Here is a 26,003-nt window from a genome sequence, read left to right as displayed (position 1 = left end):
CATTGCAGCATTATTTACAATAGCCAAAGGATGAAAACAATCTATGTGTACACCAACGGATGAATGGATAAAGAAGTTGTGGTATATACATACAGTGGAATATTATTATTCAGCCAGAAAAAAGAAGGAAAACCTGCCATTTGTGACAACATGGACGGACCTTGAGGAAATTACGCCAAGTGAAATAAGTCAGACAGAGAAAAACAAATACTGTATAATCTCATTTATGTGTGGAATCTTTAAAGAACAAAAACAAAAAACCCTCATAGATACAGAGAACAAATTGGTGACTGCTATACACAGGGAATGGGGGATGGGGTGTGGTGAAATGGGTGAAGGTGTTTAAAAGGTACAAATGTCCAGATATCAGATAAATAAGTTCTGGAGATGTGATGCACAGCACAGTGACTTAGTTAACAATATTGTATATTTGAAAGTTGCTAAGAGAATAAATCTTAAAAGTTCTCACCACAAGAAGAAAATTGTAACAATACGTGGTGATGAATGTCAACTAAACTTATTGTGGTAATCATTTCACAATATATACATATATCAAATCATTATGTTATACACCTAAAACTAATACAATGTTAGATGTCTATTATACCTAAATTTTGAAACATGTAAAATTTTAACCCTAGATTTATTTGACGTCAGATGAGGATCAATTATAAATTAATCCTATATGTACACTACTTTTTATTGTTATCATTTTAATATCTTCCTGGATCATTTTATTTAATTTAGGAGAAAAGCTAGTTTATCTTTCATGACATTATCTTAAATTTATGTAGCACATTTTTCCCAAGAAGTTCAAAGGATTTTACTCGAAACTTCTCACTGGTTTTGATTGAAGTCCCAGGATCTAGGCAAAAGGCTGCTTCCATTGCCCGGGTTTTCATTAAAAATCATTTTGCTTTCTCTTGGTATTTGATGAGAGAAGCAGCTCTTTGATTTGGGGATCTTTTTAAAATTGACTTTGTTCTTTTTTAATCCCAACTGCTCCAGGCATCATTAGCTCCTCTTAATAGAAGTTTCAATTTCCTTTTATCCCTTTGAGCCTGGGTTCCAATGTCCTCAAAGCAGCACCTTTTAATTGGCCTGGAAAAGGTCACTGTTTTAAGAAGAGGAAGCCATATCATACATTTTACAGGGTCAATGTGGGTCTTTGAGATCAGAAAGGGATGTTTGCAGGGGGTGGATTCATCCCCCAGCAAATGTTTAGGTGGTATGTGATTACCTCCTAAATATTTTCGATATAATGATCCACGTAATTACATATACCCACTCTTATCCAACACATTCCCTGCTGCAATTAGTTGGCCTTGATTTAAAATTCATTTGTCTTTAAGATTTTGTCCTCCTTTTTAAATTTAACCAATGGCTGAGAGGCAGTGTTCATTTTGACAGTGGTTTCCTTATATGTAATAACTCTTGGTGACACTCTCCTATATAAACACCCCAATCACGTGTTTTTTAGAAAATGGTACAAGGGCATCTAATGTATTCTCCCACCTTCAGGTACCATTCCACCACACATTGTCTTGTATATTCTAGCGGTAGTTTCTCCAAAGAAATCTAAAGTGTAATAAAATCTTACGTATACATGGACACAGTTTACAATCAAAAAAAGCTTTTTGAGGGAAACCTACCCTATTACTTTACTTTCTTCTAGTGTTACAAACACTAATCTGGATCTGGAGTGGGTACCTAAATCCTGAAGTGGAGGAGGGAAGCCGTAAACCTTTCAAGGATCTGAAAGAATTCACAGAAACTTGACTCCACCAGGGCAGCAGTAAGGAGGGGAGGGGGAGAGCTGCTAAAAAATTCTAGTCTTTTAGGGGTTAGCCTTCCACTTCAAAGAATCACTGATATAAAGAAATACTCTACAATATTTCATCTCTTTAATTACCAAGACACTTTTAAGAAGCCTCAATGTTTGGTACCTCTGGAGTCATCACTCAGGCACTTATGAGAAGTTAAGCATTACTACACAATTATTTCCACACAATTCCTATCTTATAGATGGACTGTGGATAAATATTATGAAAAAAATGGCATATTAGAAAGATGCTACAATACACAAAAAATTAAAAATCTAGGTCCACAGGTTTCTTTTTTCTATATTATTGCTTGAAGAAAAATAAATTGATGAAGGGATTTTTTTTTTTTCCTACAAACTTTCCAGAATAAAGTTCCTTGGTTTCCCCTTCTCTTGAAGAATTGGGTGAAATCCTAAGTTTAATGCACCTAATGGAAGTAGACCACCAAGAACAAGGTAAGCAATTGTCCTCATCTAGTTTTCCCTGAAACACTGTGTTCTGTGCTACATGTCACCCACAAAAGAGAGTGATGTGGACAATTTAGAACACTGTCAAGGAAGAAGGACCTTAACAGCCCAGGTCTCTAGATCCAACATGGAAATAAGAGGTGAAAGAATGAAAGATTAACTCACCTGGAAGAGATCTGGCAGAAAAATGTTAACTGTCCTCAAAAGATTGGAAGGTGGTGAAGTGGAAAAAACCATTCAGTATCTTCTATTTGGTCCAAGAAGGATGAAAGCGCTGAAGTTATGATAGAATTAGTATAAAGGAGAACATCACTGTAATTTGAAGTGCTCTGAAAATGAAATAGTCTGCTTTGGTACTTAGGAGTTCACTTTCCCCAACGGTGTTCAAGTGGACACTGGCGGACCACTCTAGGGAACTGTTATAAAATGCATGAGAAAAGACACTGAACCGCTTGGATTTTCAGTTCCCTTCTAACCCTCAAGTTCTATGAAAACGCCTGCCCTGGGGAGAAATCACTGATGCAACAAAATTAGGTACAACCAAATAATTCAAATATGAATGGTTTCAGGGATCCAGGACGTAGGATTTATCTTGTATTGTCTTTGTGTAGGCTTTCCTAGCCCAAAGAGAAGGAAAGAGTTACTTTATTCCACTAAAAGAGACTGTATGTTAAACAAGTCTAGTTCACTTAGACAAAAGACAAAACAAAACAACATAGTCCTTTTAAGGGTGCTCCACGAGATTGTTTATCTACACTCAACTACTTAACTTGACTCTTCTGAAATTTCTGTGTGGGCTGTGCTGGAAGGATGGATGCAGGCTTTCCGCAGCCATCATGTCACCCAGCTGGGATGTGGAGAAGGTTCCTCCACTCCCCCCGAGGAACCTTCAGCAGCTCTCCCCTCATGGCCCCCATCAGCAAGGGAGAGTCTAAATGAGGTTCGAGCCCTGGAAGGCATCGTCTGGGATTGTTGAGAGGCAGTGGGTCAAACCCAGACTAACTAGTGACCTACAGGGAGGGGACGGAGAGAGATACAGCAGAAAGGAAGGTGTTTCTTCCAACAACTCCCTTTTCATGCTGGTATTTGTAAAGTGTGTCATAAAGAGAAGGAGCAGAGCTCATCTTTACCGACTAACTCTTACTCAGCAGTTGAATTCCACATGATGCTATGGAGACCACTTCATATTAATCCATTTAGGTAAAAGACTTGAAAAAGAGATAAAGAGATGGCATGGTGCTACATACACAGGCTTTGAGTTAAAAGAGCCAGGGTTCAAGTTCTGACTTTCTAGTTTCTAACTGTATGACCTTGAGCAAGTAGGTTACTTAACCTCTCTGGCCCTCAGTTTCCTCATCTGTAAAGTGGGGCTAGGAATAGTGGCTGGCTCATCCTGAGTACTAGAGAAATGCTAGCTTCTGTTATGTTCACAGAAACAGAAAACCGAGTCCCTCTTGAGCTTGCTTCTCCTTGAGTCCTGTCTAAGACACAAAAGGAACAAAAGCGGCATTGAGGTAAGAATCTAGGTCACATCAGACCTGTGGCTCTGCTGATTGGAAAAGAACATGAACCCAGACTGGGGCAGCTGAAAGTGAAAGTGAATCCTACACAACTTTTAAAGAAAATAAAATGAAAGGGTATTTTCTGACATGGAGAGATGTCCAAAATTATTAAATGAAAACACATCTTAGAAAACAGTGTGATTGGGACTTCCCTGGTGGTCCAATGGTTAAGAATCTGCCTTCCAATGCAGGGGATGCGGGTTCGATCCCTGGTCGGGGAACTAAGATCCCACATGCCACAGGGCAACTAAACCAACGCGCCTCAACTACTGAGCTCGCACGCCTCAACTACTGAGCTCACGCACCTCAACTAGAGAGAAGCTTGTACGCCACAGCGGAGGATCTCAAATGCCCAAGACACGACGCAGCCAAAAATTAAATAAATCAATAAATAAATATTAAAAAAAAAAAAAGAAAACAGTGTGATTGGGACTTCCCTGGTGGTCCAGTGGGTAAGATTCCATGCTCCCAGTGCAGGGGGCCCGGCTTTGATCCCTTGTTGGGGAACTAGAGCCCACATGCATGCCGCAACTAAGACTTCGCAATGCTGCAACTAAAAAAAGATCCCACATGCCGCAATCCCATGACTAACGATCCCGCGTGCCACAACTAAGACCTGGCACAGCCTAAATAAATAAATAAATATTAAAAAACAACAACAACCACAGTGTGATCACCTATGGGAAAAAAGGATTCCTATTAACATACATGATGGTAACATGTCAGCATCTATAAAAGAGAAGAGCTGGAGGAATTTCCACCCAACAATGGATAATGATTTGGGGAGCAATTGAGGATTGTATGGGACATTCACTCTATATTTGTTATTTCTGTAATATCTGGATGTTTATAAAGAATATTATTCATTTTTAAATTAGGAAAATCAATGTTTAAAAAGAAAAAACACATTATCCTATTACAGATTTTACATTGTACTCTATACTGCTCACCTTAAACTGGAGTAGGCAATTAATAATGACAAGGGATAAGCAGATGCAGGAAATGCTTCTCTATTCTCCTTTCAAAATGACAACACACATCACATTTTAGAACCTCTTTCATACATCTGCCCATGAGCCTGCTGAAGTAGGTATTTGTGGTTAACACTTTGTGGGGTGCGGCCTTACGTCGTGGTTTGAATCCTGGCTCTATGTCTTACTAACTGTATGACCTTGTGCAAGTTTCTTAATCACTGTGCCTCAATTACTTGACCTGTCAAATGGGACTAATAGTAGTACCTCAAAGGGTTGTTGTGAGTACGAACTGAGATACTGTATGTAAAATGCTTAGAACAGTGACTGGCATACAGTAAGCACTAAATAAAGAGTTTGGCCGTCATTTTATTCTTCATTTAGAGAAAACTGTGGATCCGAATGATACCTTTATCTCAAAACAACAAATGCCCCAGAATCTTGAAATTCATTCCCACTGCCACCTCTCTAAGACCAGAATTGTATCACTTAATTCGTAGATTGTTGCTATATCTTCCTACACAGGCTTCTCACTCCAACTTCTCTTTCCTGGAATTGCTGGATTCAGCTCTTTTGAGCTTTCCTTTAATCGCTTACAGTTTGGCTTAAATGGCTTCAGTAGTTTCCCACTGTTGAAAGGTTAAATGTTAAACACCTTCACCTGTCCCTTCATACATTGGCTTCATCCTACCTTTTTTTTTTTTAACTGAAGTAGAGTTAATTACAATGTTGTGTTAGTTTCAAGTGTACAGCAAAGTGGTTCAGTTATACATATATATATTCTTTTTCAGATTCTTTTCATTACACCTTATTACAAGATATTGAATATAGTTCCCTGTGCTATACGGTAGGCCCTTGTTGTTTACCTATTTTATATATAGTAGTGTGTATCTGTTAATCCCAAATTCCTAATTTATCTCTTGACCTCCCCATGCCCCCTTTCTTATATGTGACGTGGTATGTCAAACACAGACCACAGTGGCTTCAGCTGCACTGTCCCCCGAGAACCACAGAGCACCCCCGATTCTGAGCCTTCGCCTCAGGCTATCGCCCACCCCCCCATTCCTAATCCCCTCAGTGCAAGATCCCAGTCAGTAATACAAGACTCAAGAAAAGCTGTCTGACCACTCAAATCCACAGTTACCTCCATTTTGAAATCCTAGAGCATCTGACATCTGGCCCAAGCTCTCATTGGAGGTTCCATTACAGTCACTGAGGCGGGTATCATGTGTAAATTCAACAAGCATTTATTGATCAGGCTTTGGGAGTTCAGAGATGAAGAATACAAAGTCCCTATCCTCATTGAGCCCATGTTCTATCAGAGAAGACAGAAAGTAAGCAAATGGTAGCTTGGCTATGTCTGCCCACGTGCTTTGTCAGAGGCATATACAAGGTACAGCGGTGGCCCAAAGACAGAGACCACAAACGAATGAATCAACATTAAGGGCCTGAAGTGTTGTTGAAGGGCTTATCTTTCTTTCTCCCCACCAAATTTGCCCTTCCTCTGGTTAATCAAAAACACGGAGCTGGATCTTAAATATTTTAAGACCCTGTCCTACTTAAGGGCTCAAAATGACAGGCTCTGACTGGTTTTCCCCTCTCTGGCACCAGCCTCTCCCTGGAGTATATTTCCACCTTCCCTGCTACTTAGTTCACCTCTATCTGCCTATTTACTTGTTTAAAACGTGAACCAACTGGTCAGGTACAGTAATCTAATTCTGCATTTGGTTTGAGGCCAATGCATTGAGGGCATTCAATAAATAATGGTACCCGGTGCGCCTTTCCTGGATCCTGGCTGCATAGGTCTGAGACGAAGCTGGGATCCTAGGAGGCAAGCCCGAGAGACAGTGAATGAAGGGTGGTAGAGCTCTGGAGACCACAAGGGCAAAGTTGCTCTGACTGCCTGCCCCAGAGATCATAACACCTGCGGGACTTGCCGCAGTGAAGCTTACACATGCAAATAGTACACCACTGAGTCGGTTAGGGTGTGAACTTCTTCCTGACATGATTTTCCCAGATTCCCTCTGGGTAAAAGTACATAAGGGCTTCCCCACTGTGAGCACACAGGCCCATGTTTACTTGCCTTCATTAAAGAAATTCTCCTTCCTGCGAGTGGGTGGTTCTAGGAGGGGTGAGGCAGGAGTCCCTGCTGGAGGATATGGGCGTCCCAAGGGAGGAAGAACACGGAAAAGACAGGAAATCCTTAAAATAAAATTCCCTGGACAATGTGTGTCCACTTATCCATCAAACCGTTCACTCATCTTATCTATCTACCACGGGATAGGCGGTGAGGCTACAACGACGAATATCGCAGGACCTGGCTCGAGGGTGACATTCAAGAAATATTTACGGAATTAACGACTTAAGCTTATGCATTCGCTTTACCTTGATTACCGTTTCCTACTGGAGAACATTCTTTGCTTTCTGTATGCCAGATGTTACCTAGCATATTTCAGCCCACAGTTAACGGAGGCATCTCGGCCTGCATAAAAAGGATCTTCCAACATATTCCCTACATTCTTGAACTTAGATCCCCAAATGCCTTATTTTTAAACTTCTTCCCTGCTGTCTTTTCCCCATCTCCATTTAAGATTCCACTGTTTGCCCCACTGTTTGGTTTCTCCTGGCTTCTGAATGATAATTCAAATACTGATTGCTTTCAGGCTACACGGGCGGTTTCCTCTTCGCCTCTAGCTCTCTCTTCCAAGTTCCGCTGTGTCAGAGAGCAAGGTGCTGGACGGGAGTCAAGGGGATTGGCTCCCCGTTCTAGCGAGATCTCCTGGCTTGGGGGCAATTTGGCTTGTCCAGCTGTATCTCCCATTCTCTGTCTGTAGAATGGCAGGGATGCCAACTGGCCCAGGGATAGAACAAGGGTTGGTGAGCTCATAGCTGGAAGGGATGATGTATCCAAGAACAAAGCAATATTATGAGGTGAAATTCTGATTTTACGGTCTATCAATATCAAGCCTCATACCGTTTCTGGCTTTTCTGCTTCTGTGATTTTGGCGCATGACTTCTAAGGAAGAGGTCTGGATAACGAGCATGACTCGTCTTCTCAGGCACAGACCCCCGTATATAGAATGGACACTTGGCACAAGTCAGAACACCCGGGTGTAGCTGGCTGCTAATCAAACACTGCCAGCAGGTGAGCACGAAGAACACCTGGTTTGGAGAAGCACTTCTGATGCGGGAGAGCATTTTCTAAAGTGTCACTCAAAGCTGGATTCAATTAAACTACAAGTTTGAAAAGAACTCATGTTACAAAATGAGAAATCCGTCTTTATGCTTAAAGATGCAGAAACTTTGTAGATTACAGCTACCGAGAAAGAAAGAAAGAAACCACACATACACACAAAGACACCAATGAATCATTTTTTTCCCCTGCAGAGCACACAAAACAAATTCTTTGAGCATGAACTGTGGAAGTCCCTCTAGAAGAAAACTCCTTTTTATATCGGATTGTAATAATCTGGCAGCTGACAAATGTGTTAGCGATGTACACAAAAGAACAGCTAAAATCTAAAACAAATACTACTCTCATAAGCTGAATAAAAAATGGCAAAATAAATGTCCAGTAAAGTATGGATAACCATCATTGTTCTTATATTTTAATGTTCAAACATAGGAATGAACAAGCAGCTGTTATTTCTATTTAAAAAAAGAAATTTGCCAGAAATAGGATTCTCTTAGAGAAATGAGCCTCTAACCTAAAATCATCCCCCAGGTCACTGGAAGACGCATTCAACACCCACGTCGCTCTTGTGTGCCACACAACACTTCTGATTTACCTAATGGAAGAAGGAAGAGTAACTTCTGCTGTATTACTGCCTTCGCACCCGCCACCTCTCCCCAGAAGCCCTCATGCAGGAACACTGGCTAATAGGAAACACAGGCCAACGCCGCCCTCACTTACGGATTTTGCCGCCTTCTCAACTTTGGGGTCCCAAGCCCGGGTAACATCAGAGCCAGGCAGCTGCCCTTGCTTAGCACCATATCCGAAACAGGCCAGCAGCAAGACTGGTACGGGAGGGGAGGACAGCCCAGAGGGAAGAGGAAGAGGCTCTTACTCACCACCCACTCAGAGCTGGCACTGGTTGTAAAACTACAGCACACCCCCTGCAGGAACACCTCTCGCCACCTTGCCTCAACACCAGTTTGCAGTAATAGTCTCTGCGTGGGCGTGAAAAGGAAATGAGCTGGACCAGGGGAAATGGCCAGCAGGTGGGAAACAAACCAGAGGACCCCTCTCCCAAGTACTCCTCAGAGAAACATTCATTTCCCCCGGGGGCTTGGTGATTCCGGGGGCTCTTCAACAAAATGCACACCCCTCAAGAGCAGGGACCATGGAATTACACATGGATTTATTAGGTACTCAGTACAGGGCTATGGGCTTCTGTTTAGAATGTCTCCCTCCCTATAACCAGAACCTTCTGCCAAAGGTGTGAGCAGTTCTTTGAGACCCAAGTTAAGGTAGTTCCTGAAACCCCCCTCAAAGATCTGCCTCTGGTTGCTGCAAGGGTACTGCCTTATAAATAGGTGGGTGATGGTTATTCTCTTGCCCTCCCCCTCTTCCCCTAGAGCCCATTCCAGTTTCTACAGAGGCAAGGGCTCCTAGGTCCATGGGAGTTCTGGGTGGGTCTATGTCCCTCATGACCTCATGCCCCCCTTCCTCAAGAGGTTAGGTCACTTTTTGGGTGGGCAAAAGCTAGAGAGTCTTCAGAAGTAGTAAATATACCATCTCTCCTGATCTGACCCATGGGGACCCATTCCTATGATCAGACTGCAAGGGAAGCACAGATTTGAAGGGATCATTTCATGTCTATCTTTTTAAACTTGCTTTAAAAAAAGGTTCAGCCATGTCACCTTATTCCTCAAGGTCATTTAAAAGTCTTGTAGATGATGACTCAGGAAAATGAGAAGGGTCTTCATGGATGACTCATGGCATTTAAAGTGTCAACCCCATTTGGCCTGGTCACATCGTATGCTAGACAGTTAAGCTTTAAGTACGTCCCTTGAAAGAAGATTTTGACTAAAAGTATTTTTGATTTCTTTAACACTTTTGCAAAGAGTATAAAGGCAACCCAAGCACGGAAAATCACTAGTAAGCCATCAACCAACCAACCTCTCTTTTTAGGGGTAAATATAAACGTGCAGTATCAGACAATTCGTTTCTGAAGTTTCTATACATTCAGTATAGATTAGGCTAGGCTAGACACATCTATAAATTAGATTTGTAAAATTTGTAAAATTAGGCTAGACAAAAGTAGAGCTTGAAGTCTCTTGTTGACTCACCTGACAGGCTTGGCCAAAACTTTCTCTGACGTTCCCAAGAAGACAGCCTCTTAGGTGTCCGACTCCCAGTCACTCCACCCAACCTCCAATCCCAGGGCAGGTTGGGTGGTGTTGCCTAGTTCCCCTGGGCTATCCGGATGCCACTCATTGCAGAGATTCGGAGTCATTAAATCCTGCCATACCTGACCTGGAGACCTGGGAGGGGAAAGGCATTATAGAAGAGGCGCTGAACCCAGAACCTTGCATACTCCTTTCAAGGCTCAACAGTACGCACAGACTTAGCAAGGTCCAGTCCTTGGCTTTGACTACATTATCCCTAGGCCTCATAATGAGGGTGTTTCCCGAGTGCAAACAACTGAAAGGGCTTTGTCTTACTTCTGACTGAGGACATTCCCACAACCTCTAAAGCTCGGAATCACCCTTAGAATACAGAGATCCGTCATTCAGGGAAGAATTTTCTACCTTCACAGTTTGTTTCTCCTTTAGCAAGTCTCTCATTGGTCAGGGGAGCCAGTGACTGTGAGGCTGCATCAGCTTCTAAAACCCCTGAGCATAAGCTTCTTCTCAGAATGACATCACCCTCTGTAGAGGCTATAAGGAGAAAGGAAACATTGAATTTCACACAAGAAGAAGAGAAAAGGAGCCTGAGTTATTCAGAATAGTCTCTCTTTTTTTGAGATCTTTCCTTCCCCTAAACATAATGATTCTTCTGTTATCCTCCTTTTTTCTACCAAGGTTCCGTTCCTGACTACATTACCAGGCTGAGGCCAAGCCCTCAATCCTCATGTTTTCGTTAGACCTAGAAAAACAATGCAAGACAGAGAGGCTTTCTCTATCTAGTGCACGTGTAAGTGTTTGGGTTCAACCCTTCCAGGCCCATCTTTCCATGACATAGGATGCCCGTTCAGAAAAGCACTGTAATATCTTCTTTCTTTTGAAAACCACTGGTTACTTAAATAAAATTGTATATTATGCAGAACTATCTTTCCTCCCATCCAGGAGTGAATTCAAAGACTATAGTTCTTGGGAAATTATAGGCAAATGGGATGGCTAGGCACATGAGGAAAAGTGACTTTAAATTAGTAGTAATTTCAGGGATGAAGTAAAAGCCTGCTTCTGAGTCTCTACACATACTTTCTGTGAAAAAAGCTACACAGGATGTCCATTAAATAATTACCAAATTGTTTCCCCTTGGGCTCCTAATGGTTGGGGTTAAACAGGTAGACAGTTATGAATTGCCCCTCAAAATCAAAATGAAATGTCACACATCTAAACTTTCCTTTGGAAAGCTCTTTGGTATTTTTCTACCCAACAGCTAAATTGGATGATTGATTGATTGGTTGCTTTTATTATCTTCAAGACAGACTCTTGGGTGTGGTCAAAGTGAAAATATGAGGAGTAATCAGCCCATAGGAGGAGTGCTTTTCCTCTAAATTAGAACAACCTAGCAGTCATTGGAGGTGCCCTAGACTGGAATTGTTTTTGTTGTTCAAATCTGAAAATGACAACATAGAATACAGTCAATGGCACGCAGCATTATGGGTGATGCATCTTTAATTGGTATGTAGAAGGCATGCCTGTGGAATTAGTCCTTGGAATATTGGCCAATCAGATCACTTTCAACATTTCTCAATGTTTAGTTTCATCTTATAATTAAGTAACAATGATCATTTCCTGGCAGCTAAGGACTGGCTAGAGGAGTAAGAAGCCTCATTAGGTTTATAATTTATCAAATTCTAAGCTCTTCATCTGCAATGTGGCAAAAAGAGAAAGCATTCTCAAATTCCAAAATGATTAAAGACCATCTCCAACCATATTTCATATGTGTGTTCACTTGTTCTTCAAAGGCTGACTTGTTATTTTCCGAGTTTTTTTTTTTTAATGTTTATGTTATTTATTTTCATTGTTTTATTTTTTGGCTGCGTTGGGTCTTTGTTGCTGCCCCTGGGCTTTCTCTAGCTGCGGTGAGCGGGGTCTACTCTTCGTTGCGGTGTGCGGGCTTCTCACTGCGGTGGCTTCTCTTGTTGCGGAGCACGGGCTCTAGGTACACAGGCTTCAGTAGTTGTGGCACACGGGCTCAGTAGTTGTGGCTTGCGGGCTCTAGGGTGCACGCTCAGTAGTTGTGGCGCACAGGCTTAGTTGTTCCATGGCATGTGGGATCTTCCCGGACCAGGGCTCGAACCCATGTTCCCTGCATTGGCAGGTGGATTCTTAACCACTGCGCCACCAGGGAGGTCCCATTTTCTGAGTTTTTAAGAAACAACTGTGTATTATTATGCAAGCAGGAAAAAATGTTGATATTGATGTGACTTTAATAGAGATGTATTAAACTATGTTAACACACACACACATGCACATGCTAAAACAAAAGTAGAGTTGACAGTCCATGTTCCCTTTTAGACTCTTTTTGGGACAATTCCAAACCCTTGACTATTCATCAATTCTAGCAATAGCATCCTCTTTCATTTCTAGCCCAACTTGTATGCATTATAACTTTTATGTGGTTTTATACCAACACTGGTTTAATCAAATGTCACCTGCTTTTACTCTCTGGAAACTCCCTTCCATATGCCTTGAGATAAAGGACGTTGGTTGAAGAGGAGGTTCCTGGAGCTCCCAGACTGCCTGAGTTCCAAACCAAAACTGCCATGTAAGCATGTTTTTTGGTATTTGGGTGAGAAGGAGAGAGACAACATTTAAAATTTTGCTAAAATACAAGCATTTCCCAACTAAGTACAAACTGTGCTGCAAGATTTCAGTGATAAGTTAATTACCTAGATTTTATAGAATGTAGTGTGACCTTATATAAAGGGATGATGACAGTCCCTACCATGTGGGGTCAGGATTAAACGAGTTATTACAGCTCTAAACAGCACACTAAGTGCTCCATATATGCTGCCTTATGTTCTATTTGGGTTCCGTTACAGGAAACAGACCCAAGGAACTAGTGTCAAAGGATGATTCGGAGGATAAACATCAGGGTGACTCCTTGAAAGCTTAATCCCCCCAAGTAGACACAGTAGATCAAATTTCCTAGGAACATATATTAGTTTTAATTCACCATTCTAAAACCTAAGATTAGGAGACTTTCTAGCAATCTTGGTAATGGTCCTACCTCATTACCAAATCCCTAGCTAAAATGGTGATAGAAACCACCCATGCTAATACACTGTCTGCCCTTGTCGTCATTTTATTATCACCTGTTCTCTCTTCAACCCACTGCATTCCAGCTTTCATCCCTATCACTCCTTTGCAACTGCTCCTGTCAGAGTCACATCATTCTGTATTTGCCAAGGTCAGTGGTTTGTGACCATCTCATAGGATCCCTCAGCAGGAGCATTCAACACACGTGACTGTTCCCTCCTGAACAAACACTTTCTTTTCTTTTCTTCCATGACACCACACCCTCCTGGGTTTTGCTTCCCTCCCCCAACTCACTGACAGTTGCTTCTCAGTTGCCTTTGCTGGGTCTTCCTCCTCTCAAGGTCGCTACACCCCAGGGATTGGTCTTCACATCTTTTCTCTAGTTACACTCTCTCTGGTGAGTAAATCAGTTCCCGTGACTTTAAATACTGTTTATATGTGGATGACTCTCAACTTTCTCTCCCCAGCTCTGAACCCTCCCCTGGACTCCAAACTCTTACATACAACTACCTACCCAGATATCTGATTGGCTTATCAACAATAATATGTTTGAAATGGAACTCTTGCTTCTGCTATTCCCTGGCACCCTACACCCCTACCCCTACCCTCCAAACCTGCCGTTTTCCAGTTTTCTCCACCTTAATTAATGGCCCCATTATCCCAGTGGTACAGCCCCAAACCCAGCTGTCACCGTCATTATTCTTACCCTTAAGCTTTTATTCAATCCATCAGTACGTTAGCTGATGCTGTCTCAGAAATCTGTCTCAAATCTCATCACTTCAGCCATCTCCACTGCCACCATCCTAGAACAAGCTACTAGCACATCCTTAGATTAGTGTAATAGCTTCCTCATTGGTCTCCCTTCTCCTACTCTTGCCCTTATATACGCTAGTCCTTAAAAAGGAATCTCGGTGTTATTTCGAAGGAGTAAATTTGATAATACTGTTCCCTTGCTAAAATCCTCCAAAGGCCTCATGCTACATTTAGACTACAATTCATTTCCTTACTATGGCCCATGAGGCCCCACAGGATGTGGCTCCAGCCTACCTTGTTCCCTATGCTTCAGCCATACTGGCCTTTCATTTGCTTCAACGTCACAAGATTGTTCCCACCTCAAGGACCTTGCTCTTGAATTCTCCCCCTGCCTGGAATGCCCCACACCTCCATGTGGCAGGCTCCTTCTTACTATTTAGGTTGTAGTTCAAAAGTCACCTGACCTTCTCTGACTCTCCTAAAAGTAGCCCCCCAATCTCTATCTTATGACCCTGTTCTATTTTCTTCGTAGCACATATTCCTATCTGGAATTACCCTCTTCACTTATTTGTTTACTTGTTTATTATCTATGTGACCCCATGAGAAGTAAGGTCTATGAAAACAAATACCTCACCTATCTTATTTACCACTGCACTTCCTATATAGAGGGAAATGCCTGCCCTTTGGTAGGTACTCTATAAATATCTGTTGAATGAATGAATTATCTCTTAAGTGTAATAGTTCGCAAATTACATATAATGACCAGCTGGAACTCAACAGCCAATCCAAATAATTCACCAATATGTAAGAAACGGCTAGAACCAGGAGTAAATTGAAGTGCAGTATATGTCTGACTACAGCCCACAATCAAATAAAAATTATGTTCAAGTCTATGTTCCTTTGGCCCTTTCTAGGCTTTTCCTCCAATTCACCATCAAGAATCATCAAAAGCTGATGGCAGAGTTACCCACATTCTCTTTCTTCTCCTTCCTCCTCTAGTTCTTAACAGGAAAAGAGTACTTTACTGTGACTGATTAGATGAAAAAAATGATTCCTTCTGCCCCCCAGCTCCCTGTTTTATTTGAAACCTGGCCTGAGCAACTCAGAAGGCACTTTCCAGCTCTCTCTTTGAGAGCAGTCAGCTGAGCTTCACTCTGTGGCTTTTTACACTTAGGGATGCAGGTGCTGCTAGAGCTCATGAACAGGACAGCTCCACTCCCTGCTCGTGCTCTGAAGGGAACACTCGGTGGCAGAAATGACCTCTGACTTTACCTCACTGTTATCACCTTTCTTGTTCCATCTAATGAGATTGTAAAGAAGAGTACTGGGCTAGAGGCAAGCTTACTCCTGACTCTGTTGTAACCATTTACTATGATTTTGGGCAAATCATTTACTTTCTCTGGGCATGCCTTTGTTATTCATAAAATGAGAAACTTTAGTTGATGATCAATAGCTCTAACCGTCCATGGTGTGGAAATGTTTTGCTTCCAGTACGTACAACACAAATTAATTGGTGTACCTGGTTATGAGTGATGTTGTGCTACTATAGTCAGAAGACAACAGAAGGTGGGGTTAACTTAGCCCAGAGGATTGGAACGAGTCCTATGTCATGGCTGCAGCTTCTACAGATGCAATTTCCAGGAATTAGTGACTTTCCATTGGATATTTTATAGTTTTTAAGACCCATACATGAGGGACTTCCCTGGTGGTCCAGTGGTAAAGAATCCGCCTCACAATGCAGGGGATGTGGGCTCGATCCCTGGTTAGGGAACTAAGATCCCACATGCCATGGAGCAACTAAGCCCACGCACCACAACTACTGAGATCGTGTGCCTCAACTAGAGAGCCTGTGTGCCGCAAACTACAGAGCCCACGCGCTCTGGAGCCTACGTGGCACAACTAGAGAGAGAAAACCCGCATGCCACAACTAGAGAGAAGCCTGCGCACCACAACGAAAGGTCCCGCATGCCTCAGCAAAGATCCCACGTGTCGCAACTAAGACCCGACGCAGTCAAAAATAAATTAAATAAATAAATAATAAAATAAACCTTAAAAAAAAAAAGACCCATACTTTCACCAAAGACCCCAAAATTTCTATCTTCAGCCCAGCTCCCAATTCTAGACACCAGATTCATATACCCAACCACCTAGTCAACATCTTCATCTGACGTCAATAGGTATATTTAATTTAAAATGTTTCAAATTGCTCCCCAAAGCCTGTTCAACTTGTCACCTTCTCCATCTCGGTTGATGGCAATACCATCCATCTGGTGCTCAAGCCTGAAACCTTTACTCCTTTCTTTCTCTCCCTCCACATCTAATCTTCCAGAAGATCCTGTTAGGTCAACCTGCAAAATAAATGCAGAATCCAACAGCATCTCACCATTTCCCCTGCCGTCATCCGGGCCCCAGTATCATCTTGTCCCTGGATTACTGCCAAGTCTCCTCACTGGCATTCCTTTTGCCCCTGCCTCTCATTCCCAGTCTTTTCACAACCAGAGTGATTCTTTTGGAACATGACTCAAATCATGTCAATTATCCGCTCAAAACCCTGCAAGGGGGCTTCCCTGGTGCCGCAACGGTTGAGAGTCCGCCTGCTGATGCAGGGGACGCGGGTTCGTGCCCCGGTCTGGGAAGATCCCACGTGCCGCGGAGCGGCCTGGCCCGTGAGCCATGGCCGCTGAGCCTGCGCGTCCGGAGCCTGTGCTCCGCAGCGGGAGAGGCCACAGCAGTGAGAGGCCCGAGTACCACACACACACACAAAAACCCTGCAAGGTTTCCTCATTTCCCTAAAGTTCTTAACGATGGTCTGCAAGTCCTCATGTGCTCTACTCCACCCCACCTTCCATCACTTCTTCACCTGATCTATTACTGTTCTCCCTCACCCCCAACTCTGCTCCAGCCACAGCGGCCACCTTGTTATTTCTCAAACACACCAAGCATGCTCCTTCCTAAGGGCCTTTGCACAGAAAATTCCCTTTGCTCAGCGTCCCCATGACTACCTCCCACTCCGCCTTCAAATGTCGCTTTTGCATTGAGGCCAACCCTGATCTCCCCCTTTAAAATTACAACCCGCTTCCCTCCTCCCTACCCTAGAATTTCTGATCCGTTTTCTCCCCATGCACTAATCATTTAACATTCTTTATAATATAGTTAACCATTATGTTTAATGTTTATTGTTTATACTCCTGCTCTAAGTATAATCTCAATAAAGGCAAGGTTTCTGGTATGTTTTGTGCCTGCCACAAATGGACACTCAGTAAATACATGTTGAGTGAAATGAAGAATGAGTATCACCACGGGTTAGGAGTATCCCAATGTCTGTGCCCTTACTGCACCCACTTCCTAGAAAAGCTTGTCTAAGGTTTACTTAGCACGGTTTACTTATCTCTCTTAAGATCCAACCTGTTCACTGAATCACAACGGCGCATAATGACAATCCTTGCTTTCTTGGATTTTAAGCCTATTTCCTCCATTGAACTATGGATTTCAGAAACAGGAAAAAAAAACCAGTGATCCATAATCAATTAATTTGCTAATACTGAAAAAGAAGCCAAATATTCTGCTAATGTAAGATCTAGGCTTCCTTTCTCCTTTCCTTTCCTCCTCACATCAACTTTAACTCTACAATTTTTTTATATCTCACCTTCTAAAATTTTTTAAAGCCATTTATACATTTCTTTGGGTAAATCATACCTATTTTTTCTTTTCTTTTTTTTTTTTTTTTTGTGGTATTTGGGCCTCTCACTGCTGTGGCCTCTCCCGTGGTGGAGCACAGGCTCCGGACGCGCAGGCTCAGTGGCCATGGCTCACGGGCCCAGCCGCTCCGCGGCATGTGGGATCTTCCCGGACCGGGGCACGAACCCGTGTCCCCTGCGTCGGCAGGCGGACTCTCAACCACTGCGCCACCAGGGAAGCCCCGTACCTATATTTTCAATACCTTTTCGCATAGACCTGTTTGCCCAAGTATCATAAAGCAGGATTCGTAATTCCAAAAGGCCCGTCTGGTAATCCAATACAGAGAAAGAAAGTGAAATCATTTGAAAGGAGATCCCCATCAAAGGGGAGTTGCCAGTGTCAAATTATAGTAATTCACTTGGTTCAAATATTTACAGCTTCTATAGGTTGGAATCAATACCGCATCTTCTGAATCACCTTTGTTAATGAAAAGAAACAGTAAGACTTTTGCAAAGCAGAGGAATGTATATTCCCTTACATTTTTGATAATCACAGGCTATGATAATCTTAGGAATTGCTGATTTTCTTGGCAGTTGACCTTCGGAGAGCTTGAAACAGGTATTCTCCCTAAATCCTTATTACCGCCATCGTCAGGTACAGAATGCAAACAATGGAGAACACTACACGGGAGGGGATCTCTGACTGGTGGAGGTCTCACTGGCGTAACTGTAAAACCTGAAACTTAAGGTTTTGTTTTTGTTTTTTAACACATTAGAACTAATTCAGCCACAAGTCCCTGAAGACATGGCTATTGGGTTGTATCTTATTCTGGAGGGTCTGACTGAGGCCCCAGGTTTTAGACTGTTCTTAAGATTTACATGAACCTGAGCCTCTCCCCACTGCAGGCTGCTCTCCAGAAGCTCCTTGATTTACCTCCTGGGACTAGTCAGGAAGTTGGGAGAAAGTCCGAGAAAAATGTTAGAGAAAAAGTCCACGCCAGCATCCTCCAAAGTGGTGTGAACCTAACAAATAATAATAAATAGTATAACATGGACAAACATGGCTTATATACTGTGACGTGTCTATAGAGTTCTAGGAACCCCAATCATAGACTCATCAGCCTGGCAATGACTAATCATTTGAGCTTTTTGGACAGACTCCCAACAGTCTGAATTAAAATCCCAAAGTTCTACAAACACTGTCTGTGATTACAAATTCAAGAATGATGAGACAATGCTGCTCTTGGTGGCCACTGTCAGCCACTGTGTCATCATGGTACATACAAAAGACAGTATTTTACAGTGATATGGGCAAACATCCAATGCCTGGGAAAACAATGGTGCTCTTATTATAAAGCAAAAATATATCATGAGAACAGGGGATTTGGGGAAGATCAATCAAATTTCGAATCCCAGATCTGTCATGTACCATGTGATCTTGGAATCAAGGCGTTTCACCTTTCTGAGCTTTAATTTCTTCATCTGTAAAGAGGGACAGTACTATCTACCTATGGACTGTTGACACGATCAGATGTTGCATATAAAATGCCTGACATAAATGGAAGCTACTTTAGGTAATTCTACCCAGGTTAAATTAAGATTATATTTCTAAATTCCAACCATTTCTTAATTGCCATTCCTTAACTGCAAACCCTGTTATCAGACATTTTTATTGTTAGTGCAACTTGGAGATGAATGGTAAGCAGTATCTGAGACAGACAGTGGGTATATGCATATTTAAGAAGGATCAGTTTAAGGAAGAACAGTTTTAAGTCACCTTTTTTAGTGGAAATGCAGCAACAAGCAGCATTTGTGAAACTCAACTTATTTAAATACCAACAATTAATGTTCAGACAAGTAGGTTTACTTTTAAGGTAGCGGATGACGCTTTCTCACTAAAGATGAGGCAAATTTTAAAATAATCTCAACCTAGAGATGGAAAATCCCATGATCATTTTTATCACTAGAATCACCATTCACTTGGAGGGTGTGATTTTCCTTTCTTTGGATTTCCTAGCATGGCAGGTTACGTGATTGAGGGTTAGCCTGATGAAGTGGCCCTACCTGCTCCCTCGTTACAGCTCTCCTATGCTTTAGTCTGAAGTTTATTATTTTTTAAATAGTTATTTATTTATTTGGCTGTGCTGGGTCTTAGTTGTGGCATGAGGGACCTTCACTGCGGCAATGCAGAGTCTTTAGTTGCGGCACATGTCATGCAGGATCTAGTTCCTTGACTAGGGATCAAACCCAGGCCCCCTGCATTGGGAGCGCAGTCTTAACCACTGGACCACCAGGGAAGTCCCAGTCTGAAGTTTATATAACACCATCCCTCCTACACAGTTATGAAACATTCGTAGGTACACTCTGCCCCTCTGTTCCACTTCCTTCATTAATAAAATGAAAGGTCAACGGTAAAGCAAGCTGAGTGACACCCAGACTCAACGGAGCTTTCAACAAAGATTTAGTGACCACCTACCCTATGCCAGGCACTGTGCTAGGCTCCAAGAGGTACAATGGTAAACCAAAGGGACACAGCCCTTGCTCTCAAGTTGCTTAAAGTCTAAAGATAAATAAGTGTACGATACCATGTAGTTGCTTATGGGGTAAACAAAGACATGATATTATGAGAATACTCACCAGCTTTAGGGAGGGAAGGACGAGCATTCTAGAGAAGTAACGTGTGCCAAGGTAGGGGGAGAGAGAAAGCATGGTATGCTCAGGCACTGGAAGTGGACTGGAGTGTGAAGCAGGAAAGGAAGCAGGGCCTGGGCCCTGGTCAGGTACGAGGCTGGAGAAGAAAACCTTGCATACTGTGTATAAATCTTGACTTTTATCCTGAAGGCAATGTGGAGCAATTAGGACTTTAAGTTATTCAAGAGAGGACAGACCAGGGGTCCCCAACCCCCCGGGCCACTGACCGGTTAGGAACCGGGCCGCACAGTAGGTGAGTGGCGGGTGAGAGAGCGAAGCTTCATCTGCTGCTTCCCCATCGCTTGTTATTGCCTGAACTGTCCCGCACCCCCCTCACCGTCCCTGAGCCAAAAAGGTTGGAGACTGCTGGGATAGACAGAAGGAAAGGGAGGAGGGGGAGAGAGAAGTCTTCACTGTTGAAAATGGAAAGATTTGCCTCAGGTCCCCCAAAGAAGAATGTCCTCTTGTATTTCATCTTGGCACAGCTGCATAAACAAGTAGCTAGCTATTTGGGGTTAGTTGGGTTTTGTTTTATTTGAAAACAAAAAATTTAAGGCCTATAGTTTTTCATCAGGAAGTTTGAAACCATATGTTTGATAGCACCTATTAGAACTTACTTTGGGGTGCATGAAGCTGAAACTGTAACCATACTGCCACTGTGGTTTGGAAATTATTTTGGTCTCCTGGGGAGGCAAGGATTTGGCTAATCATCTCATTTAATACAGGAACTGCATCCCAAAGGCAATGAATAAACTAGCAGTGTGACATTAAATTATTTCTTTTTTTAAAATTTTATTTTATTTTTGGCTGCGTTGGGTCTTCATTGCTGCACACAGGCTTTCTCTAGTTGCGGCGAGTGGGATTCTCATTGTGGTGGCTTCACTTGTTGCAGAGCACGGGCTCTAGGCGCAGAGGCCTCAGTAGTTGTGGCACGCGGGCTCAGTAGTTGTGGTGCGTGGGCTCAGTAGTTGTGGCGCACGGGCTTAGTTACTCCGTGGCATGTGCGATCCTCCCGGACCAGGGCTCGAACCCGTGTCCCCTGCATTGGCAGGCGGATTCTCAACCACTGCGCCACCAGGGAAGTCCCATTAAACTATTTCTGCTGTCCTTATACAATTCAAGGATGCCTGAATTACTGAGCAAGGCTTACATATCAGCTTTGCACATGAGGACCTTTTCACTTCCAACAATAATGTAATATGTAGTATCATTGTACTGAGGTTAGGGAGGGGACAAGAGGTCATAAGGGGAAAAATTATAAATCATATACTATTATTCCTTTTAACTCAGAAAACTATTAAAATCCATTACAGACTACCTCAACCTCTTTTACAAATATGCCAACTCTCACCTGGCTTTAATTCAAACAAATTTTCCAATGTTCGATATTATTATTAAATCCAGGAAGGATTTGAGGCACGTCTGAAAGATGTAACATATATGTTTACTCCATATTAGTCCAGATGTGCTTTTAATACACGGATTCGATGTCAGACACTTTGTTCTCATTTCTGCCTGGCTTCTTCAAGCACAGCCGAACTTAAGAAACACCATGACTTTTATAAAAATGTGACAGAGGAGGGACGCAGGGCACCAAATTTTAACATGTAGTGGAAATGGCCCTTGCTGGGAATTCTCATGCCCCACATTCTCTCTTGCAAACCTGAATAACAAGCCTTCCGAAGTGAGTTAGGCTGGAGCAAACGTGGCTCGTGCTTCATCTCCCAGGAAACCCAGAGGCTTTCCAAGAATGAGGTTACAGCAGCAAAGCGGGCAGCCGAGTGAACCTTGGAGGCGTAATATACTGTCTTTTGCAGACAACGGTGCTTCAGTGTCAAAGCCACAAGACCAAGGGCAGGCACAGCATCCAGTAGAAAGCCTCCATCTGCACGCACAAAACTGATCACAGATAGGAGGGCCCGGACGAGAGGGTAGCAGCACAGCTCGCTGAGACGTCTGAATGCAGAGCATCTCCCGCAAGTGTTTATCACTCTGGCATTTTCATGAGAAATAAGAGGGAGGTGTGAAGGTTTTATAGTAATTTTATTTACGTGTTAAGACTACCGAATAACTCTTTTAGAATGTCCATTCCTCTCCTACATAAATGGATATTTAAAAAATATTTGATTAGGAAAACGGACATAAGCTAAATTTAAAATCCATGTACATGAATTACAAATATTAACATTCTGGGAATTAAAAGCAGAACAAAACTAAACAAGAGTTTCTCTCAGAACTGGACCTAAACTCTCTCTACTCTAGAAAGAAAACGCAGAATCCTCAGTTAAGGTACATCTGAGGGAACTTATTTGCTCCCTTCCCCCCGCTACCAAGGTCTCTTATTTCAAATTCCAAGAGTGTTCTTTCGGTTTCATACTACCAGCTAACACTGCTGAAAAACACTTTGTGTTTCATGCAGATCTGAAGCTAAACAGGAAAGATGCAGAAAAAGATTTTGAAGCATAATTTTGAAGACCATAGTTTGGTATCCCGCTTGTCAGTTATCAGGAAAAAAGGCCTTTATTTAAGAAATGTTCAACTGAATAATAATTTTTAAAATACCATCTTTCTTAAAAGAAATATTTGTGGTGACTTCCCCGGTGGTCCAGTGGTTAAGAATCCGCCTTCCAATGCAGGGGACGCAGGTTCTGATCCCTGGTCGGGGAACTAAGATCCCACATGCTGCTGGGCAACTGAGCCGGCAGGATGCAGCGAAGACCCCATGCAGCCAAAAATAAAATAAATAAATATTTTAAAAAGTAAAGGAAATATTTGTGTCAGTTGGATGGGAAAATGTAGAATGTTCTTGCTAAGTCCTTGAAACGGTCCAGGTCGTCGTGTGGACTGCATTGTACGTGAGCAGTTCTGAGCCGGGGCCCAGTGCTTTCCTTGGGCCCACTCAACCGCCCCCGTCACCCCCCCCCACCCCGTCAATAAGCTCTCTAGCTAGGAGTTAAGTTTTATAAACTGCTAAGTGACCAGACAGACAGACTGGCTCTGCAAGCTAATGTTTCCAATTTGATTCATGCTTATGGTCTTTGACCTTAGCAGTCATTTGCGGTCCAAGTACCATCAGACATTCTGAAGGCTGGTGCACTGAGTGATAAGGTTAGACGTTCAGACGTGGGTTCAGACTTCTTGCCTTGCTGTCCTCAGACTTGGGAAAGCAGGAGAGACATGTTGTAGAAAAGGAAGGAAAGAAGAGCAAAGGGGAAGGAGAGAAACAAACCAAAATATATTTCTTGAAGGCAAAATATCCTAAACTTGGGTCATAAAAGAAGCCAAAAGCAAAAATTATATCTTACAGGGAGCTCTTTCCCCTAAAATAAACAAATATAGCGCTAAGGGAGTAAACAAAGGTGAACTGTAAATCAAAATCTTCTGCCTAATGCTTTCCTGGAGTTTCTTCCTGAGAACAAATGCCAGTGAGAAATTTATTCAGGAACCCAGACACGGCAGAGGTTAGGGCAGCTGAGTCGAGTCATTTTCATTAGAGAGATAAGATCACCTGGCCCTCTTCAGTAGCTTTAATAGCTAATGGCCCTCCATCTGATTCTGATTCTCAAAACCATAAACTGAGAAGGAAATACTCCTCTGCTTTTAGCCATCGCTACCCACAATTTAAGCAAAGGCAACACAGGGAATGATAAAAATATTTAGTCATCAATAAGATTCACCACTGCATCCATTCTTTGCTGGCAGACTTAGTTCTCCAAGGCCTCCTTGCCCCCACCATGGGAAAAATATGCCTTCCAGGTCCCATGTTTTTGTTCCTTCTCAAACCAGACTCCCTGAAATATAATCTCTATTTGCTTAAAGAGGGTTCTGGAAAACTAGAGAATCTTTATCTGCCTGTGGGAAATGGAATTAGCTGAAAACCTAATGGAAACTTCGGTAGGAGTACCGTGGTGAATAGTTAAATATTTACAACATAAGAACCAGTTCATTTGAAAACAAATGTACAAGTGCCTGGCTTCGTTCCCTGCCTCAGGAATCCAGAATGTTCCCTTGCTGAGAGAGTGTCATTTTATTGACATTCAAGCAACAACTGACTCCAGGAAAAGAGGGTAGCAATGAGCACAGGAACTACAGTTCTGCAAACCGGTATTGTACAATACCAGATGAGTTCACTGTGACATAGCTACCCTTTAAATGGCAAATTCACAAAGAGGAAATGTCTAGGGAAAGCAAAGGATTATTCTGACATCAAGTACAGGAATGAGCCCATGAAAACTCACCAGTCTACTCACCCACATGTCCAAAACTAAATAGGATACAAAGAATGTAAGAAGATCTAAATTATATCAAACCAAAACAAAACTCTGGAACTATATTCTACAGGCAACTGGGACCTGTATCCCACCTAAGGTGGAGGGAAAAAGAAATAATGGGGGAGAGAAAATAAAGCGTCACTGAAACCACTGTATAAATAAATAAACAACCTCCAAGGCTCAATGTCCCAAGTTGGCTTTGGTGCAAAGGTGGTGGTTCGGGGACTAGGAAAGTGAATAAAATCATTCTTATTAGAAATCCTTTGTACTGTTTGTGTTTTGTCTCATTCAGTGTAAGTCAGTTCGACTTCTCTGAAGTGAGCTTTTGGGAGCGTCAGTCGGACGTCCTCAGGTAACTTTGCCTGCAACAGATCACATGAGCCAGGGGTTCCTAACTTCCTGGTGACAGGTGTAGGCCAAGTGTGAGGCTCTCCATGGTGCTAAGACTCTGCCCTTGATCGATAGGAGGCTTTTTTAAAAACCTCAAACTTGGCAGTAAGAGGCTCTTGGAGCTGGAAAAACAAAGGAGAAAACTACAAAAACCTCACTGAAGTCAGCTTCACTTTCCTGGACTTCTTCCATCATAAGGGGCTGCTTTGTGTCTTGCATTCCCTTTCGAGGGCTGAACGCCTGAGGATTTTCCTTTGGGTCATCCCTTCAGATCACATAATGGTGCAGGTAAGGTGCTGTTCGCTAGCAGAAACTCAGCTATGAGGCCAGAGAACTGACCCAGGGAAGAGCGCCCCTTCATTCTCTCATCTGCTTCTGGGATAGAAGTGACTTTTGAATGATTTCAAAGATCATTAAGGGGCTTCCCTGGTGGCGCAGTGGTTGAGAGTCCGCCTGCCGATGCAGGGGACACGGGTTCATGCCCCGGTCCAGGAAGATCCCACATGCTGCAGAGCGGCTGGGCCCGTGAGCCATGGCCACTGAGCCTGCACGTCCAGAGCCTGTGCTCCGCAACGGGAGAGGCCACAGCAGTGAGAGGCCCGCGTACCGCAAAAAAAAAAAAAAAAAAAAAAAGATTCATTAAGGATGGGGAAATGCCTCCAGGCTATGATGAAGGACTGAGAGTTATATAGTTGTGTGGTCCCTCATCCTGGTGACCTGAACTCCCACCTTCTCACTGTCTCTGACGCTGGACATCCCCAAAGAGTCTTCTGCTGCCCTTTCATCCCCTGCCTCTTTCTCCACTTGCATTTATTAACCCCTACAGGCAGGCTTTGGAGTTCACACTTGTCCAAACTTCTCCGCCTCAATTGCCAAACCCGGCTGCCTCTCCTCAGTGTCCCCCAGCATCCCACTTCAGTGTCAGCATTGCTAACCACTCCCTCCCCTTCTAACTTTCTCCC

General features: G+C 42.9%; 1 protein-coding gene across 5 annotated transcripts in view; it reads right to left on the bottom strand.

The window, feature by feature from the left end:
• The window catches only part of SHROOM3 (shroom family member 3), a 197,439-nt gene that overhangs the window by 111,398 nt on the left and 60,038 nt on the right, over nucleotides 1–26,003 (bottom strand). Inside the window, exon 1 of one of the 5 annotated variants that reach the window (XM_060299508.2) lies at nucleotides 10,116–10,270. The exons of the other annotated variants lie outside the window; for them this stretch is intronic. The gene's annotated coding sequence lies outside the window, so the exon portion shown is untranslated. Of the gene's footprint in view, nucleotides 1–10,115; nucleotides 10,271–26,003 lie in introns of those variants that run through there. 5 annotated transcript variants of the gene reach the window in all.

The sequence above is a fragment of the Globicephala melas genome, chromosome 5 (assembly GCF_963455315.2).
Source record: "Globicephala melas chromosome 5, mGloMel1.2, whole genome shotgun sequence".
In the NCBI taxonomy this organism is placed as follows: Eukaryota; Metazoa; Chordata; class Mammalia; order Artiodactyla; family Delphinidae; genus Globicephala; species Globicephala melas.
The sequence above is the reverse complement of the archived record's forward strand: the minus strand, read 5'-3'. Positions and strand labels throughout refer to the sequence as shown.